General features: G+C 42.6%; 1 long non-coding RNA gene across 1 annotated transcript; it reads right to left on the bottom strand.

The window, feature by feature from the left end:
- Positions 1-862: 862 nt before the first annotated feature.
- LOC144682494 (uncharacterized) lies at positions 863-15,395 on the bottom strand. The gene is made up of 3 exons (XR_013577055.1): positions 15,264-15,395; positions 7,006-7,226; positions 863-1,522 (listed from the first exon to the last, which is right to left on the bottom strand). It is a non-coding gene; the product is annotated as an uncharacterized LOC144682494 (long non-coding RNA).
- Between the last annotated feature and the right edge of the window lie 3,507 nt (positions 15,396-18,902).

Here is an 18,902-nt window from a genome sequence, read left to right as displayed (position 1 = left end):
AGATGGGCAGGAGGCTGGCAGCATTGGATGGCATGTGAGGGTAAACTATCTGAATATTAGGCCCGATTTTTGACTGCAAGGGACTGGTGATGTGGAGTATTAGGGCTTTGGTGCATTCAGCAGCGTGAGATGTGAATATTAGATGCACTTTGAAGATGCATTCACTGACCTTGATTTCACTTACCGTGAGGTCGTTGAACTTCTTGAGGTACTGCTGCCGTGTCTTCAGGGCCGGACTCTGGGAATTGACCTCCCTTGCCGCCAGCTCCCATTCCTTTTGGAAGGTGATCCTTGAGGGTCTCCTGGTCTCCCTATGGAAACGTAGCCTCTCACCACCTGTTGACATCCATCACTAAGGATTTCATCATCACATCTGGAAAATTTGAAGCCCTCTCTCTTTCCAGGTGCTCCAATTTTTTTTTTTTCCCCTCCACTTGTAGCCAATTCCACTTCAGGCAGTCAGCATCAGCTTACTTGTAATGAGCCCAGCTGCCCTTTAAGAGGGCCAGGCTGTCTTTAAGAGGTGGAGGCTAGCTGCAACAGATGTTAGCCACATATGCTGCTAGGGCCCTATTAAGTCTTCAGCCAGGCAATAGTGTGGGTTGCACTCAGCTGAACGCTACAAACATGAAATGAGGAGGCAGCTCAAGGTCTGCTTGTTGCCTGTCTCAACGGGATTAGGCATGAGCAGATCGCGAGTTGTGAGCCCTGCACCCAAAAAAAGAGGAGCAGATTCATTTTTAGCACCAGATTTATGACCTGAGGAAGGGACCTGAGAGTCCCTTTCGGAGTCTCACTTAGGTTTGGAGCCATACTCTGGACGTAACAGGAATGAGTGATTATAACAAGCAATGTGTTAAAACAACAATTTTATTGAATATTGAATAATGATTATAATATGATAATTGTAATTAATAATATATTAATATATATAAAAAGAAAAATAAGCAAAAAGAAAGAAAGATAACTTTATTGAAAGGAGAAATCACTTTATATATATTAGAAGAAAAGAAGACAGACAGGTTTTTCTAAAGCACAAAGAATAACCCCAATCTGGTCAGTTCCACGACAGCTCCTCAAAATGGATAACCCCAACTTAGTCTGTTCCACAACAGCACCCGAAATCGGTACATATGTTACCACCTCCTTGGTACATACATTACCAAGCTGAGTAACCTACAGGTGGGCACTATGGCCAGTCATTCCATTCCTGGCCCTACTTCCCATCTTCAGTCGTGACTATTTCACTATGGCAAGTCCTTGAAGCAGTGTCCTTTTAAGCCAAATTTCTGGCTCCATTCTAGCCTTCTGAGGCCTGGTACAATCCTTTCCCAAAACAAGCCTCAGTTCTTACCAATTCTTCTCACAGGCTCTGAAAGGCCAAACAGGCTTCACAATATCCAATTTGCTTACTCATCTTTTGATGGTGTCTTCCCATCAGTCACCTTTCAATTGTTATGTCCATCAACCAAACTTCATTTTCTGATGTCCATACTATTACTGCTCAATGCATCATCCTGGCCTGTAGTCCAAGGGTTACTGAATACAGTAAGAGAGAGGATAAACAGAAGACAATTTATTTTAGTATTCCAACTTGAAAAGTGGAAAACAAAGATGTAGTCTAAATACTAGCTGTGCATGGCCAGTATGAATAAAAGGTTCGGGAAAACAGATCACTACTGATTACTATTGATAATTAATCAAAGTGCAATCATTGCTGGGTTAAGATCAATTCCTACCAAGTAAGATTTAATACAAAATAATTTTAAATATTCACAATAGGCTTAAAATAAGGAGCAAAGCAGAAATTAAATGCAAAAATACAAAATTGCAAAGATTAGAGGCTGCAGGCCTCAGGCCTACAACCTTTCATTTCCAGTGCTGTATTTCCCTGATTTCTGGGTGGTCTGAACACAATGCCAGCCTCAAATTTTTATCCCCTCCTACCCAGTGCTACAAATGCTCTTCAAATACCATACTGTATTTTTATTTCTTGAATTAGCAGCTGCTTTGAACATGTCATAGCTTTTTAATTTGGTGCTATGTTTATTTGAGTAAGGCCAAAGTAGTAAAATAATATTCTAACTTACATAAATGACTGACACTTCAGAGACAGTATGAGATAATACAGAAACTCCTTGTCTGTTCTTGAATTGGAGAGGTGTCCAAGATGCAATGGAAAGACATAAAAGACACGCACACACATCTACCAGGAAATCGCAGACAGATGACTGGACGCACGGGTGAAGCATAAAGCAGCATTGTTTACATGCAAAACTGTTGAAACAACATTTCATAGCATAAATACCAATAATAACTAGAAGGAGGAAGGGAAGAAAGGAAGGAAGAAAGAAAGGACTTGGATTTATATGGGATGATGGGACCATTAGGAACAGAAACAGGCCTTTCAGCTCCTCAAACCTGCTCCATCCTTCAGTTAGATCATAGCTGATCTATACCTCAACTCCATTTAACTGCCTTAGTTTGAGATCCCTCAATAGCCTAGCCTAACAAAAATCTAGTGAGTTCCAATTGTCCCAAGGAAATAATTCATGATCCCTACTACCCTTTTATGTGAAAACATGCTTCCTGATATCCCTCCTAATGGTTTGGCACTAATTTTAAGATTACATCCCTTCATTTTTGATTCCCCCATAAGAGGAAATAATGTTTCTGTATCCACCCTGTTGATCCTTTTAACATTATATAACAATCTCAGAAGGCACTCTGCAACCAATGAATTACTTTTGAAACATAGTCACTGTTATAATGTAGGGAAACTCAGCAGCCATGGCAAAGGTCTGCAAATAGCAAGGTGGCAATGGCCATTTCATCTGTTTATTGATTTTGGTTGAGGATTGGCCAAGATATAGGGAGAATGTCCCTGCTTTTCTTTGACTAGTGTCTAGGGTCTTTTACAACCACCTAAGAGGACAGAAAGTATCCTGAGCCTTCAAAGGAAACTTAAGTTGCCAATTTGACAGCAGATGAGGAAGATGAGATGTCATTACAGACATAGGCATCAATTCAATCCACACCAAACAGAACATCCTCTCATCACCATCCCGACCATTTTTTCCTGTTATGTCACGCCGTCATATTAGGGACATTGCCCTTTTTATCTCTTCTCAATACCAGGTTGTTTCATGCGAAGAACTGTTCAAAGGGGAAACTGTCTTCATCCAATTGGAAATGATTCAGCCTTCGGCTTCAGTCACCATAATGGCTGGTGGCTTAGCAGGAAAAACTTGCCCAAATAAAATGGAGGGAAACATTTTGTCAAACAGCAAAACAGAAGGGTTCAGTCACAGTTAAAGTAGGTGAAAATGTAAAGCTAGAGCTACCAGTGAAAGAGCAATAACTGAAGCTGAAAAACAAGCACTCAGAATCAAAACAACTGGTGGAAAAGTAACAACTGGATCAGGAATGCTCAAATGTGAATAGAACAAACTTACAGTGTATACATATGTCTGAAATGCACTCATAAACCAAATCAAACAATACGGCCCATTACCTGTACAAACCTTGCAACAACTTACCCAAAAGGCAAGAATTGTATTGTGTAGAAATAATTAAGAGCATGTAAGTATCTTAATGCTCCTCATAAAATTACTTTCATTTCCTTTTGTCTCCATAGTTAGGTTGAATTTAGTTATTTGTTCCTTGTCTGAAGCTTGGTTTAAGTTTTTATTTATAGCATGTGTTGCAACTTAGAAAAGTGAAAAGTATAGAAGTTATGCTAAACATGTATCAAATCACTGTTAGACCACACTTAGTGTGCTGCATGCTGTTAGAAAGGGGTATAGAGACACTGGAGAAGGGGCAGAGAACAATACCAGAAATGCAGCATTTTAAGAAAGAATGCACATACTGGGTCTCTTTTGTCTTCAAAAAAGAAAGCTTAGGGGTTGCCTAGTAGAGGTCCATAAAATTATGAAAGGTTTTGGTAAAATGGTACAAACAGAATGTCTCCTCTTGTGGGGAAGAACATAACTAGAGGCCATCAATATAAGATTGTCACCAAGAAATCCAATAATGAATTCTTTACCCAAAGAGTGGTGAGGATGTGGAACTCTCTACCACAGGGAGTTCTTGAAGCAAATAACATTGATGCATTTAAAGAGCAGTTGAAAAAGTATATGAGGGAGGTGGTAATGATGGTAGATTTAGATGAGGAAAGATGGAGGAGGCGCAAGTGGTGCATAAACTTTGGCGTGGACTTGTTGGGCCGAATGGCCTTTTTCATGCCATATATCCTAAGTAATCCTACGTACTTTAATACATTTATCCCAAGCAAGAAAACTTAAATAATGAGCCCTTCTGTTCATATTGTTAATTGATTCTCATTTGACATCCTTTCACTATGAAGGATGCCACTGAAGTCTCCCGCTAATCAGCCACAAAGTATTTGTTTCTCCTACTTGAGGATAACTGCCCTGCCACTGAGAAAGGCATTTTGCCAATTTCCACTGAGGCTCTGGGAGAACTTAAACTTCCAAGAGGAAGTGAGTTTCAGGTGCTGGTTGGGAATTAATAGCTCTGAAATTTGACAGTTCCAAACCGTCAACTTCCCATATTTAACTGCAGCGTTTTAGGCTGCTTGTGAGAGATCCCTTCAGAGAGGTGTATTTAAATATGTTAAGAGCTCATTAGATGCTAACATACCAGGAGTTTTGAGTCTAACTCTAGGTGCACAACTTTTCTGGGCTTCTTGGGACCGCACCCCTAATGATTTCCACTATTTTGGATGTTGCTTTCACTACTTTAGAGGTGACTTTCATTACTAGGGAGGTTTGTACGTCTGATGTCAACTTTGTGTCTGTGATATATCAGAACAATATGGGTTAGCCTGGATGTCAGAAGAGGAGCAAGATGACCAGCAGCATCAACAACTGCCAGGAGCAACAGGAAAAGCACCAGCAACAGGGGGACCAGCAGCAGGAGCAACGCCTCATGAGGAAAAGCCAAAACCTTCTCCTCATAGGCCTGTGTCTTCATGGGAGAGAGGGGATAAGCAGAGAGTTGCAGTTCGCAGGAAGAGATATCTGCAACTCAGGTTGTGAAGAGAGGATCAGCATCTTGACTACCAGTGTCTCAGGAGACTCAGAGTCTCACATTAAACATTTGTGGCTTGCTTAAGGAAGATCTGTTGCCAAATGGATCAGGTGACTACACTTGGCCAGTATCTGTCAAAGTTACCACTGCACCCAACTGCTTTGCCTTTGGCTCCTTCCAAGGATCAAATGGCAGCATTTGCAGGGTTTTTCAGTGAGTCACCTACCAACGTGACTGATGCCATGTTTGCCAAGGCAGGCAATTATGTACCCTTTGTCACCGATGATGCCAGTCAGAATGAGCAAGTACCGGGATTTGCGGCTTTGGCCTGGCTTTCCACAGATACAGGGCGTCATCAATTGCACACATATGGCAATTAAGAGGCCCATTGATCACCCAGGAGTGTTCATCAACTGCAAGGACTTCTACCCCATTAATATATAGCCATTGTGTAACTACAAAAAGATCTCTACACAGGTGTACACAAGATTCCTAAGCAGCTGCCATGATACTTTCATCCTGTGACAGTCCGCCCTCTCAGATTTCTTTGCAACTTGGAGCAGACTTATCGGCTTGCTGCTTGAAGACAATGCATACCCACTTAAACGTTGCTGATGACAAGAGCAACAAAACCTGTAATTATATAGGTCATTTAATGTAATAAAACATCCCAGACAGAGGACATAGAGGAATGATAAAATAAATATGACACAGAGCCATATAAAGAGACATTATGGCCAGTGACAAAAGCTTGATGAAAGTGATAGGTTTTAGGAGTGTCAAAAGGAAGAAAGAGATGTTGAGAGATGGAGAAGTGCAGGGAGAGAATTCCAGAGCTTAGGGCCTAAGCAATCGATGGTGGGCCATTAAAATCAAGAATGCTGAAAAATTGAATTAGCGGAGTGCAGATATTTAGAGGGAGGAGATTATGGAGATTGGCAGGGCCTGGCTATGGAGGGATTTGAAAACAAAGATGAGAATTTTAAAATCAAGGGGGGAAAAGTAATGGCATATTGATATTGAATTCAATAAAAAATCTGCAATTAGAAGTCTAATGATGACCATGAAATCATTGCCGATTGTTGTAAAAACCCATCTGGTTCATTAATGTCCTTTAGGGAAGGAAATCTGCCATCCTTACCTGGTCTGGCCTACATGTGACTCCAGACCCACAGCAATGTGGTTGACTCTTAAATGCCCTCTGAACAAGGGCAATTAAGGATGGGCAATAAATGCTGGCCTAGTCAGTGATGCCCACATCCCATGAACAAATGAAAAAAAATTATGGGCCAGTGTAGCTCAACGAACACAAAGGATGATGGATGAAAGGGATTTGGTATGAGTTAGGACAGGGGCAATAGAGTTTTGGATGACCTCAAGTTTACAGTGGGTAGAATATGGGAGGCTGGCCAGAATTGCCTTAAGTCTGGAGGTAACAAAAGCATGAAAGAGAGTTTGAGCAACAGAAGGGCTGAAGCAGGTGTGGGTTCAGGAGATGTTATGGAGGTGAAAGATGGCAGGGGTATGTCATTGAAAGCTCATTTCGGGGTCAAATATGACACCAAGAATAATAGCTTCAGTCTTCCCAATATTTCATTGGAGGAAATTATTCTGCTCGTCCAGTATTGATGTCAGACAAGCAGTCTGATAATTAATCAACAGAGTTGGGTGTCATCAGCGTACATGTGGAGCTGCAAGGTGGGTGGTGGCGGAGCCAAATGGGGTGGGTTAGGGTGGAGTGAGAGACTGGCATGGAGTGTTGGGGCTAGAGGGAGAGACTGGCACCAAGCAGTGGGGAGAGAGGGAGAGGCCATCACCTTGTAGCCAAGGGAGAGGAGTCATTATCATCCTCCGTGAACAACTCCTGAGGAAGGTTTGAGGAGCCTGTGGAAGATTAAAAATATGAATTAGAAGTGTCACAATAAGAATGTTTAATTGGTCATTATACACCTGATCATATTTCACCGACTGCTGACATCAAGTCAACATGATTGGGTGTTGTATGCCATGTGTCACCAGGTAGCTAGGAGGCCCCCATCTCTTCATCACTGAGGGCCAGGCATGCCAAGACTCCTATGGTATCATCATCTCCTCCTCTACACTTGGTAATTGCAAGATTGCTGGAGGACCACTTCCATTGCTTTGCCTCTCCTTGTGTTCTGTGCTCTCTTCTGCAAGAAGGGAAAGAACAAACCTATGATTGATAGTAATGACATGTGCTGAACAGATGGATGAACAGCATTTGTTGATGGTGACCACAAGGGAGAGGTGTGACATTGCGTTAGGTGAGGGTGAGTGTCAGTGGTGAATGGTCAAATCGGAGTATGAGTGAGTGCATGGACAGAGAGTAATAGATGCACCTGCAAGGCAATTTGGTGTGAGGATTTATGTGCAAGAATAGGCTTGCAAAGGCAGAGTGAGGGGTTTGGCATGTTATATACAGCAGGATGTAGCTGAACATGCTAACATACCAATCCTGCCCTGATTGGCTCATCAAGCCATTTTCAGCATCAAATCCAGGAGCGTGGCATCACACTCCCACTGCTCACCTCCTGAGCAACATCCAGCCATGCCTACTTGCCTTCTGTTGCAGGCTTCTTGCTCCTGTCAATGGGGAAAAGCATCTCCTTATGGGCGTTTACAGAACACAACAATAAATCCAAAGAGACATCGGTGAAGCAAGAAGCAGACCTGCCACACTGAGACTCCATTACGACACTTACTTCTTTTGTTGCACCACCTCCGCTATCCGATGATTTCATCTTTGTGGTGTCCCTTTAAATATTAGAATTGAAATTGACTCATGCGGGTTGTCATCACATACACTCATGCGAATTAGTCAGACAACCTAAGTGCCTTGGCTGGCTTAAAACACCACTGATATATGTCCTGCACTTATTTCTGGGTTCCCTGTATGCTCATGGACATCCCACTACCTCCCCCCACTATGACCCCAGTCGCTTAGCAACATTAAGTTAAAATTCAGTTGAGAGGGAGGAAGTATGGAAATATTTGCCTTATTTGTTTGGGTGTAAGTTTGGTTCGAGAGTTAAAAGGCACAGTGTTTATCTACTTCATCAATCAACCCTGATAATATTTGCATTGATAAGTAATGTTAATTGGTTTACAATATTAATTGTACATTATCCAAAAAATAATTAGAGCACTTTTGCTATAACTGCATTTCTTCTTATGTCCCATGTACTTATTATTTCAATCTCTAGCTCTCTCCATTGTTCTATTTGTCTTTCAGGCCTGAATTTTTGTGAGTGTCTCTGGCTTATCATGCCAGAGCCCCAATCCCGGAAGTTCCGCCCCTGAACTGACACCCACCATTTTTTGCCGGGGGTGGGTTGTAATTTGCACAACCATGGTTTACGGAGGCAGCTGCACGAGTAAAACTTAGACCTTCTACTAAAAAGTGTAAAACCCACAAGTCATGTTTTGGACTTCTCACTAGTGAAAGCTGGATCTGTTTGATGGCAACTGCACACGCAAAAGTGTGGACTGCTTGTTTCAAAGGTGCTTGAATATTGTTGAATGTTGCCCGGCAAGTGGAGAGTATTCCATCACACTCCTAACTTGTGCCTTGTAGATGGTGGACATGGGCAGTCAAGAGATGAGTAATTTCCAGCCTCTGACCTGTTCTTGTAACTACAGTGGCTGGTCCAGTTAAGTTTCCAGTCCATTTTAATCCCCAGGATGATGATGATGGGGATTCAGTGCTGGTAATGGCATTGAATGTCAGGGGGAGATGGCTAGATTTTCTCTTGTTGGAGATGGGCATTGCCTGGCATTTGTGTGACATGAATGTTCTTGCCATTCATCAGTCCAAACCTAAATGTTGTCCAGGTCTTGCTGCATGTGGACATGGCTGCTTCAGTATCTGAGGAGGTGCAAGTAGGACTGAAAACGGTCTTCACAATCTTCGCAAACATCCCCACTTCTCATCTTATGATGGAGGGAAGGTCATTAATGAAGCAGCTGAAGATGGTTGAGCCTAAGACACTACCCTGAGGAACTCCTGCAGCAATGTCCTGGAGCTGAGATGATTGGCCTCCAACAACCACAACCATCTTCCTTTGTGCTCGGTATGACTCAAGGCTGTGCAGAATTTCACCCTGATTCCTATTCACTTCAGTTTTACTAAGGCTCATTGATGGCACGCCTGGTCAAATGCTGCCTTAATGTCAGCGGCAGTCACCTGACTTCTGGAATTCAGTTCTTTTGTCCATGTTTGGGTCAAGGCTGTAATAAGGTCTGGAGCCAATTGGTCGTGGCCAAACTCAAACTGAGTCTTCCAGCATTTTGTTGATGATTAAGAGTAACTCTTTTGAGTCAAAACAATAAACTAAATTAACAAAAACAAGGGAGAAATCAAGCACAGCCCCTAAGTCAGGTCAGCTGTAAAATCAAGGAAAAACTTTAAAGGAGATGATTAAGAGTAGACTGATATGACAGTAATTGCCAGATTGGATTTGTCCTGCTTTTTGTAGCCAGGACATTGCTGGGCAATTTTCCACATTGTCAGGTAAATGCCAGTGTTATGGCTATACTGGAACAGCTTGGGTAGGGATGTGACTAGTTTTGAAGTCCAAATCTTCAGTACTGCAGCCAGGATTTTGTCAGGGGGCTGATAACATTTGCTGTATCCAGTGTGCTCAGCCATTTCTTAGTATCATGCTGATTTGTCATTTGTAATGCTGAAGTCCTCAAGAGGAGGCTGAGATGGATCATCCACTTGACATTTCTGGCTGAGTATGGCTACAAATGCTTCAGCCTTGTCTTTTGCATAATATGCTGGGCCCCATGATCATTTAGGTATGAATGCCTGTGGAGCCTCGTCCTCCCATTAGTTGTTTAATTGCCCACCACCATTCACAACTGAAAGTAGGACTGTGGAGCTTAATTTGACCTGATCCATTGGTTGTGGCATCGTTTAGCTCAGTCTATAGCATGCTCCATCCAATGGCATTGAATTTTTAGGTAAAGGCAAATCAATTTGTCAAACACAAGGTTTAACTAGTGCAAATGAATTTAGGAGACCAGGTCAGATATTAGCATCTGAACCTCAGTGAAAGATTTTTATGAGGTCTGTGCTATGTTAAGATATTAACCAGGGTGTCTTAAAAAAGGCCCGACCAAGTTAGCATGGTCTAAACTCCTGTGCAGATTGGCCTTGGGACTCTGCACTACTGAATTGCTTATTGTTGCTCCCCTTTGAGACACATTAAATTGTCACATTTAGATCCCAACATGTTTGATTGTCAGAATTTTTCTGTTATTTTGATTGACTCAAAAATTCCAGCCCAAATAACAGTCAATCACCTTATAATCATCAAAGTGTTAAAAACACTTTGGAGATAATAAAGTGGAGCAAGTAAGAAATCTAAAAGTCAGGCACATTTGGGTGACAGTGATCAAAATATAATTAAGTTTAGTGTAATAGAAAGGGAAAAGAAAAGGTGAGGATAAGGGTACTTGACTAGAAAGAAAAAGATAATTAAATTTTGGCAAGATAATACAGGAACATTGCTAAGATAAAATGGAATAGAAAGTTGGCAAATAGAATTTAGATTTGAAATAGGAAATATTTTAAATATGAGACAGAAAGAGTGCAAATAAATTATACACCAGTTAAAAAAAGAAAGAGGGTATATCAAAGTTTGGCTTTCCATTGATAAATAGAGATAATAGGTAAAATTTGAAAATGAAGAAAGAAACATTTGACACTTATGGAGCTGATAACAAAAAATGAAAGCTGATACAAATAGAAATAATATATAGGAAATTACAAAAAGGGAGATTAGAAAGGCTAAGTTGGAGAATGAGACATAATAACTAAAAAAAAATTGAAAGTCAATAAAAAAAGACTTTTGGCGAGTATACAGCCAGTAAGAAGATCAAGATTGGGTAGAACCAACAACTGTTGAAAGAAGCAAGCTTTTAGTGCAGAGTGAGAGAATTATAGAGCTATTAAATATATACTTTCCTTCAGTTTCCAAACAGGAGGTTACTAGTGAAATTGTAGAAGGTGAGCATAGAATTTCCAAGTGGAGATTCTTAAAGAGAATAGGAACTATTTACCCCAGGTACCTTGGGCACCAAAGCACCTTCAAGGTAGCGAAGATGGGATCTGAGTTGCAAAACCTGGTTAGCCTGTCTTTAGCACAAAACACTAACTTGGTAAAGGCCCATGCATGGAACTGCCACTCCCAGGATGATCAAGGCACTGATAACCAATTAAATTAGTTATTAACACTCATTAAAGAGGCTGCAGGCCATTTTCTGACTAGCACTGCAATGAATGATGTCTCCTTAAATCAACCAGCTGAGCAGAAGTAAAGAAGCCATTGGTGAAAATTGTGAGCTACTTAAAGCCATGCTGAGCTTTCACTGTTTACCTTCTACTGGAGTTACACTGACTGCGCTGTATTTGAAGAGGGCTTTCTGGGACACTTTGCCAAGTCTTCACTGACACTCTATCAACATTAATTCTGCAAATTTTCTGAGAGCTCCACCTAAAGAGAGCAAATACTGTGCTGCTCTACCTTATAGGAATGACCAGGGGAAGGGGTGTGATTGGTCATGGGCATGCTCGGGATCCCCCCTTGGTCTAGAGAAGGAATGGAAGGAGAAGATAAGGCCAGACAGAGCAGCTCAAGATTCTGAAGGAGAGGGGAGAGGAGGAACAGGAGGACAAGTGAGCGAAAGATCTGCGGTGACTTATTGAATGCTCCACAATCTAGTGTTCATGAGGGACCAGCCATTGCCATCAGTACTTGTGCCAGAGGGCCAAGCTTTGGAGCCACAAGAGGAGGAGGAGGTTGAGGAGGAGGAGAAATATGAGGTGGATCAGAGAAATCACTGAAGGATTCCAGGTAGATAACCCATACATGGGAGGGACGCTCACGGCCACATAATTGAAGAGCTCTTTTGAGAGATGGCCTCTCACATCAGACTCAGAACAATGTTGTCAAATGCCTTATCTCCAAAACTCAGTCGATTAAAAAGTCCACTATCTGCACCCAATCCTTCCAAGCCCTTCCCATGAAGAATACTGTAAAAGTAACACCAAATCCACCATTATGCAGTCATTTTATTATCATACTTTATCCAGAGCAAAAATAAACACATGACAGAACCAACAACATTAAAATCTTTAACTGTGAGACAATGGCTATCCTGATAAGATCATTGTTCGCTGTGCAAACTCACAAATGGGCCAAAGGCCGCCACTCTTGGGCCTGAGAATTGTCCGGTCTACCTCAAATTACCCTGGAAAGGCAAAGATTCTCAAAAATTTGAACAACAGGTTAAGAAAGCAATTTCATGTTACTGCTATGCAAGTGGTGTTTTCCACCAACAGGATGCTGCTGACAGTACAAAAGGACTGCCTTCTACACAATTGAGCAATCCCATGTATGAATTTCAGTACTGGTGCAATGCCAGTTTTGCAGGCCACAGATCCCAATGATTGACTGAGCAAATCAAATAACATGTTCCTTCAGTTGTTTATAATAGCCAGTGTACAGACAATATTCAACCAGCCTGTCTTCCAAAACCAAAATGTCTACTATTAGATGTGATTCCATGATTAGGCAGAGCTTGCTGAAGAATCCTGAGTGCGCTAATAGCTACACGAACAACCAGTTTAAGATAACCAGCCGAGATTGTGACGTGGCTCATTTTCACTTGCTGGAAGCAACACACATTCATATGTGGGGCTCCATTCTCTGCAAACAAAAGGAATATGTTCAAACCTTGTGCCTTTTTTGAACTCTGGGTTTTGGGGAGCCTATAGCTTCTCATTCCTTTCGCCATGGCAAACCCTCAGCTAAAAAGAGTTGACTTGCCAACCTAACAGCACACTTTTCTCCTGTAATATAAATTGTTGTGATTGTTTGTAATTTGGCATTCTTGGATTTGCTAAGAATTTGAAGAGGACAGTTCAGATATCCTCCTGAAACTCCCTCAAAAGCCTCTGGAGTATGATGTCCTTGTCACAGACTGCACCATCTCATAATGGGTTTGAGAAGTCCGGGCTGCCTGGCTGACAGGCAACTGTAAGTTGCTGTAACTGACTGTAACTGATGACTGTAACTGATGACTGTAACTGACTACAGGGGCAGAGAAGAGATTTGGAATGCTGGCATCTGGGAGAAGGTCAAGAGTTTCCTGCTCCAAGATTCCACACCACTACTTCATAGCCTCTGCTCAGCCAGACGGTGATCTGCTGGAAGATAGATCTTTGGACAGCTAAGATGCTCTGCAAGTGCCTTTCAACCAATGAGCACACAGCCACCACAACAGCTACCTAATCTTGCATGGCAGTACTTTGCCATTCTGTGGAAGCTGTTTGGTCTTTCTTGCAAGCTGCTATGTGGGAGTTGCACCCTCTATCATCAAATACTGATCTCCATACGTCACTGGATGGAACTGGTCAACTTCTCCATGCTGAAGAGGGTGTGTTCCCGGCTCTGTGCCAATCTGCAGGAGGACTTCTCTATCCCCACAGCCATGACTCTTAAGGTTTCAGGCAGGCTTTCCAGAATACTAAGCATTTGGCTTGTCACATCTGTCGGCCTTTTTCTGAAGCTTGGCCCTGCAAGCTTCTCTTCTGACTCTTCTATGGCTGAACAAATATATGACCTTGCTCCCTGGCAAGTGACATTGTGGCACCTCTCCTCCCAGCCTGGATGCTACCCACTAGTGCCATGTAAAGATCAATGTTCTAACCTAACCTCTAAGTTATACGCGCTGCCAGTCTCTAAGTTGGTGCCTACTACAGCGGTAGCAATTGAAGCAGTGCCTTTTCCTTCTTTTTTTAATTCATTCATGGGATGTGGGCATTGCTGGGCCAGCATTTATTGCCCAACCCTAATTGCTCCTGAAAAGGTGGTGGTGAGCTGCCTTCTTGAACCACTGCAGTCCATGGGGTGTAGGTACACCCACAGTGCTGTTAGGCAGGGAGTTCTAGGATTTTGACCCAGCAACAGTGAAGGAATGATGATATATTTCCAAGTCAGGATGGTGAGTGACTTGGAGGGGAACTTCCAGGTGGTGGTGTTCCCATCTAACTACTGCCCTTGTCCTTCTAGGTGGCAGTGATCATGGGTTTGGAAGGTGCTGTCGAAGGAGCCTTGGTGAATTCCTGCAGTGCATCTTGTAGATGGTACACACTGCTGCTACTGTTCATCGGTGGTGGAGGGAGTGAATGTTTGTGGATGTGGTGCCAGTGAAGCGGGCTGCTTTGTCCTGGACGGTGTCAAGCTTCTTGAGCGTTGTGGGAACTGCACTCATTCAGGCAAGTGGGGAATATTCCATCACATTCCTGACTTGTGCCTTGTAGATGGTGGACAGGCTTTGGGGAGTCAGGAGGTGGGTTACTCATCACACAATTCCTAGCCTCTGACCTGCTCTTATAGCCACAGTATTTGTATGGCTAGTCCAGTATGGTTTCTGGTCAATGCTAACCCCAGGACATTGACAGTGAGGGATTCAGTGATGGTAATGCCAATGAACATCAAGGGGTTGGATTCTGTCTTGTTGGAGATGGTTATTGCCTGACACTTTTGTGGTGCAAATGTTACTTGCCACTTGTCAGCCCAAGCCTGGATATTGTCCAGGTCCTGCTGCATTTGGACACGGACTGCTTCAGTATCTGAGGAGTCGTGAACGATGCTGAACATTGTGCAATCATCAGCAAACATCCCCACTTCTGACCTTAGGATGAAAGGAAGGTCATTGATGAAGCAGCTGAAGATGGTTGGGCCGAGGACACTACCCTGAGGAACTCCTGCAGTGATGTCCTGGATGACTGACCTCCAACAACCACAACCATCTTTCTTTGTGCTAGGTATGACTCCAACCAGCGATGAGTTTTCCCCCTGATTCCCATTGACTCCAGTTTTGCTAGGGCTCCTTGATGCTCCTTGTCCTTTTTCTCTGAGTGGTTTGGGGAGGGGCGGTGGCAAGATGGCTCTTCTTCCTCTCCGAGTTCCTCCAGAGTATAAGGTGGATTTTGCTACTGGGTGCTTCCAATGATGGAGCTGGAAGGGTTAGGCTGATGTGTGTATTGATCACTATAGGAGAATGTGTGTAATGAGATAGTGTGTGTAATGAGGAGTTTGTGAGTGAGGATAGGTTTAGGGATTAGGGATCAGGAGCAATTACGAATATGCTCAGGTGCTAATTTGGCCACATACCTCTAGGAGATATGTCCTCTGCTCTGCCTGTGGCCATGATATTTGCCATGCTCTTCTCAATTACAACCAGTACTGCCTCCTCAAGGGAAGTGATGTCATGCAGTTGACATCATGACATCATGTTCTTTCAGTCAGGTGCTGCTGCTGCCTGTTATGTGCTAACTTATCCTGGAAGAGAAAGAGTGGTGATTGTGAATGAGTGTATTGACAGGTCTGTTCGTGCATGAGTGAGTTGCATCCACCCAAGTCAACAGGGATTTGAATGATCGTCGCATCCGCTGCAGGAAAACCCACCACAGTGGGTCCTGAAAGTCCCGACGAATGACTTCAGGGGAGTGGGAAAGACTCACATCTCCTGTCTCATTAGCAAGGCATCTATAGCAATCACCTGAGGTACTCAGCTGTAGGAAATGAGCCATTTAGACTAATCGGTTGGACAACGGCACTATGGCTAGATTCCTTCCAGACACAAGCTAATCAAGTCATCTTTGGAATACATGGACAATATTTTTTTTTTAATTCCCCTGGCAGTTGGAGAATAAAGGAAACTACGATGGTTTGAGGTGCAAGTTGGCTATGATGAATTGGGAAACGTTACTTAAAGGGACGGCGGTGGATAGGCAATGGCAAACATTCAAAGAGCGCATGGGTGAACTGCAACAATTGTTTATTCCTGTCTGGCGCAAAAGTAAAATAGGAAAGGTGGCCAAACCATGGCTTACAAAGGAAATTAGAGATGGTTTTGGATGCAAGGAAGAGGCATACAAATTGGCCAGAAAAAGCAACAGAACTGAGGATTGGGAGCACTTTAGAATTCAGTAAAGGATATTGATTAAGAAGGGGAAAATAGAGTACGAGAGTAAGCTTGTGGGGAACATAAAAACTGACTGTAAAAGTTTATATAGGTATGTAAAGAGAAAAAGTTTGGTGAAGACAAATGTAGGTCCCTTACAGTCTGAAACAGGGGAATTTATAATAGGGAACAAAGAAATGGCTGACCAACTAAATACATACTTTGGTTCTGTCTTCACAAAGGAGGACACAAATAACATTTCAGAAATGTTGGGGAACACAGCGTTTAGTGAGAGGGAGGAACTGAAAGAAATCAGTATTAGTAGGGAAATAGTGTTGGGGGAATTGATGGGACTGAAGGCTGATAAATCCCTAAAGCGTGATAATCTACATCCCAGAGTACTTAAGGAAGTGGCGCTAGAAATAGTGGATGCATTGGTGGTCATCTTTCGAGATTCTATAGACTCTGGAACAGTTCCTACAGATTGGAGGGTAGCTAATGTAACCCCACTATTTAAAAAGGGAGATAGAGAGAAAACAGGGAATTATAGATCAGTCAGCCTGACGTCAATAGTGGGGAAAATTCTAGAGTCCACTATAAAAGATTTAATAGCTGACCACATGGAAAACAGTGGCAGAATCGGTCAGCATGGATTTATGAAAGGGAAATTGAAATCATGCTTAACAAATCTACTGGAATTTTTCAAGGATGTAACTAGTAGAGTTGATGAGGGGGAACCAGTGGATGTGGTTTATTTAGACTTTCAGAAGGCTTTCGACAAAGTCCCACATAAGAGATTGGCATGTAAAATTAAAGCGCATGGGATTGGGGGTAGTTATTTGAGATGGATAGAAAACTGGTTGGCAGACAAGAAATAAAGAGTTGGAATAAATGGGTCTTTTTCCAAATGGCAGGCAGTGACTAGTGGGGTACCACAGGGATTGGTGCTGGGACCCCATTAACTCATATTATATATTAATGATTTAGATGAGGGAACTAAATGTAATATCTCCAAATTTGCAGATAACACAAAGCTGGGTCAGGGGGTGAGCTGTGAGGAGGATGCAGAAATGCTTCAGTGTGATTTGGACAAGCTGAGTGAATGGGCAACTGCATGGCAGATGCAGTATACTGTGGATAAATGTGAGGTTATCCACTTTGGTAGTAAAAACAGGAAGGCAGATTATTATCTGAATGGCTATAAATTGAGAGAGAGGAATGTGCAACGGGACCTGGGTGTCCTCGTACACCAATCGCTGAAGGTAAGCATGCAGGTGCAGCAAGCGATAAAGAAGGCAAATGATATGTTGGCCTTCATAGCCAGAGAATTCGAGTACAGGAACAGGGATGTCTTGCTGCAATTGTACAGGGCCTTGGTGAGACCACACCTGAAATATTGTGTGCAGTTTTGGTCTCCTTATCTGAGGAAGGATGTTCTTGCTATAGAGGGAGTGCAGCGAAGGTTTACCAGACTGATTCCTGGGATGGCGGGACTGACATATGAGGAGAGATTGAGTTGGTTAGGATTATATCCGCTGGCATTCAGAAGAATGAGGGGGGAATCTCATGGAAACATCTCAAATTCTAACAGGAATAGACAGGGTAGATGCAGGAAGGATGTTCCCAATGGTGGGGGAGTCAAGAAACAGGGGTCACACTCTGAGGATATGGGGTAGACCATTTAGGACTGAGATGAGGAGAAATTTCTTCACCCAGAGAGTAGTGAGCCTGTGGAATTCATTACCACAGAAAGTAGTTGAGGCCAAAACATTGTATGTTTTCAAGAAGGAGTTAGATATAGCTCTTGGGGTGAAAGGGATCAAAGGATATGGGGAGAAAGCGGGAGCAGGCTATTGAATTGGATAAAAGAAAAAAACTGTGGATGCTGGAAATCCAAAACAAAAACAAAAATACCTGGAAAAACTCAGCAGGTCTGGCAGCATCTGTGGAGAGGAGCACAGTTAACGTTTCGAGTCTGCAAGACTCTTCATCAGTTCTGTTGAAGAGTCATGCGGACTCGAAACGTTAACTGTGCTCCTCTCCACGGATGCTGCCAGACCTACTGAGTCGTTCCAGGTATTTTTGTTTTTGTATTGAATTGGATGATCGGCTATGATCATAATGAATGGTGGAGCAGGCTCGAAGGGCCGAATGGCCTACTCCTGCTCCTACTTTCTATGTTTTAAACTACAGGCTGTATACTCTTTTACTTTTTTCTGGGCTCTAATTTTGCCAACCTATCCTTCCCCACTCTGTAATTTGTGTGTGTGTGTGTGTGTTTTGAGTGTGTGTGTATGTATACTTTGAGTGTGTGTGTGTGTATATCGAGTGTGTGTGTCTGTACTTCGAGTGTGTGTATGCGCAAATATGAAAGTGCGTACGTATTTTTTGACTTAGGTCGGCTTAAGTCTCATAAAGTAACCTCTTTCTTTGTTAAATTCAAGAAAACCTGTCCTATTCGTTCTTTTGTGATCACAGCACATAAACAGCTAAGTATGCACTGAACTGGCAAGTATATTCTTTTCAAACAAAAAATCCTGTTGCAGTCAAATGAGGAGAGGGCAAAGAGGGGAGTTCTTTTACCCCTCCTCACCTGGTCATAACAAAGCAAAATTGTGCCACAGGAAATTCATTTTGGCAGGAAAATCATGGCAAGGCAATATAAAATAAAGAGTATAGCTCTAAAGTGGACTCAGGAGCAGAGGGACATAGATGTATATGTGCATAAGTCATTGAAGGTGGCAGGACAGGTTGAGAGAGCAAATAATAAAGCATGCAGTCTCCTCGGCTTTACTGAGGGCATTGAGGACAATAGCAAGGAGGTTATGCTGAATTTGTACAAGACA

Source organism: Cetorhinus maximus, chromosome 7 (genome assembly GCF_964194155.1).
Source record: "Cetorhinus maximus chromosome 7, sCetMax3.hap1.1, whole genome shotgun sequence".
Lineage (NCBI taxonomy): Eukaryota > Metazoa > Chordata > Chondrichthyes > Lamniformes > Cetorhinidae > Cetorhinus > Cetorhinus maximus.
This window is presented reverse-complemented; position numbering and strand designations above follow the sequence as displayed.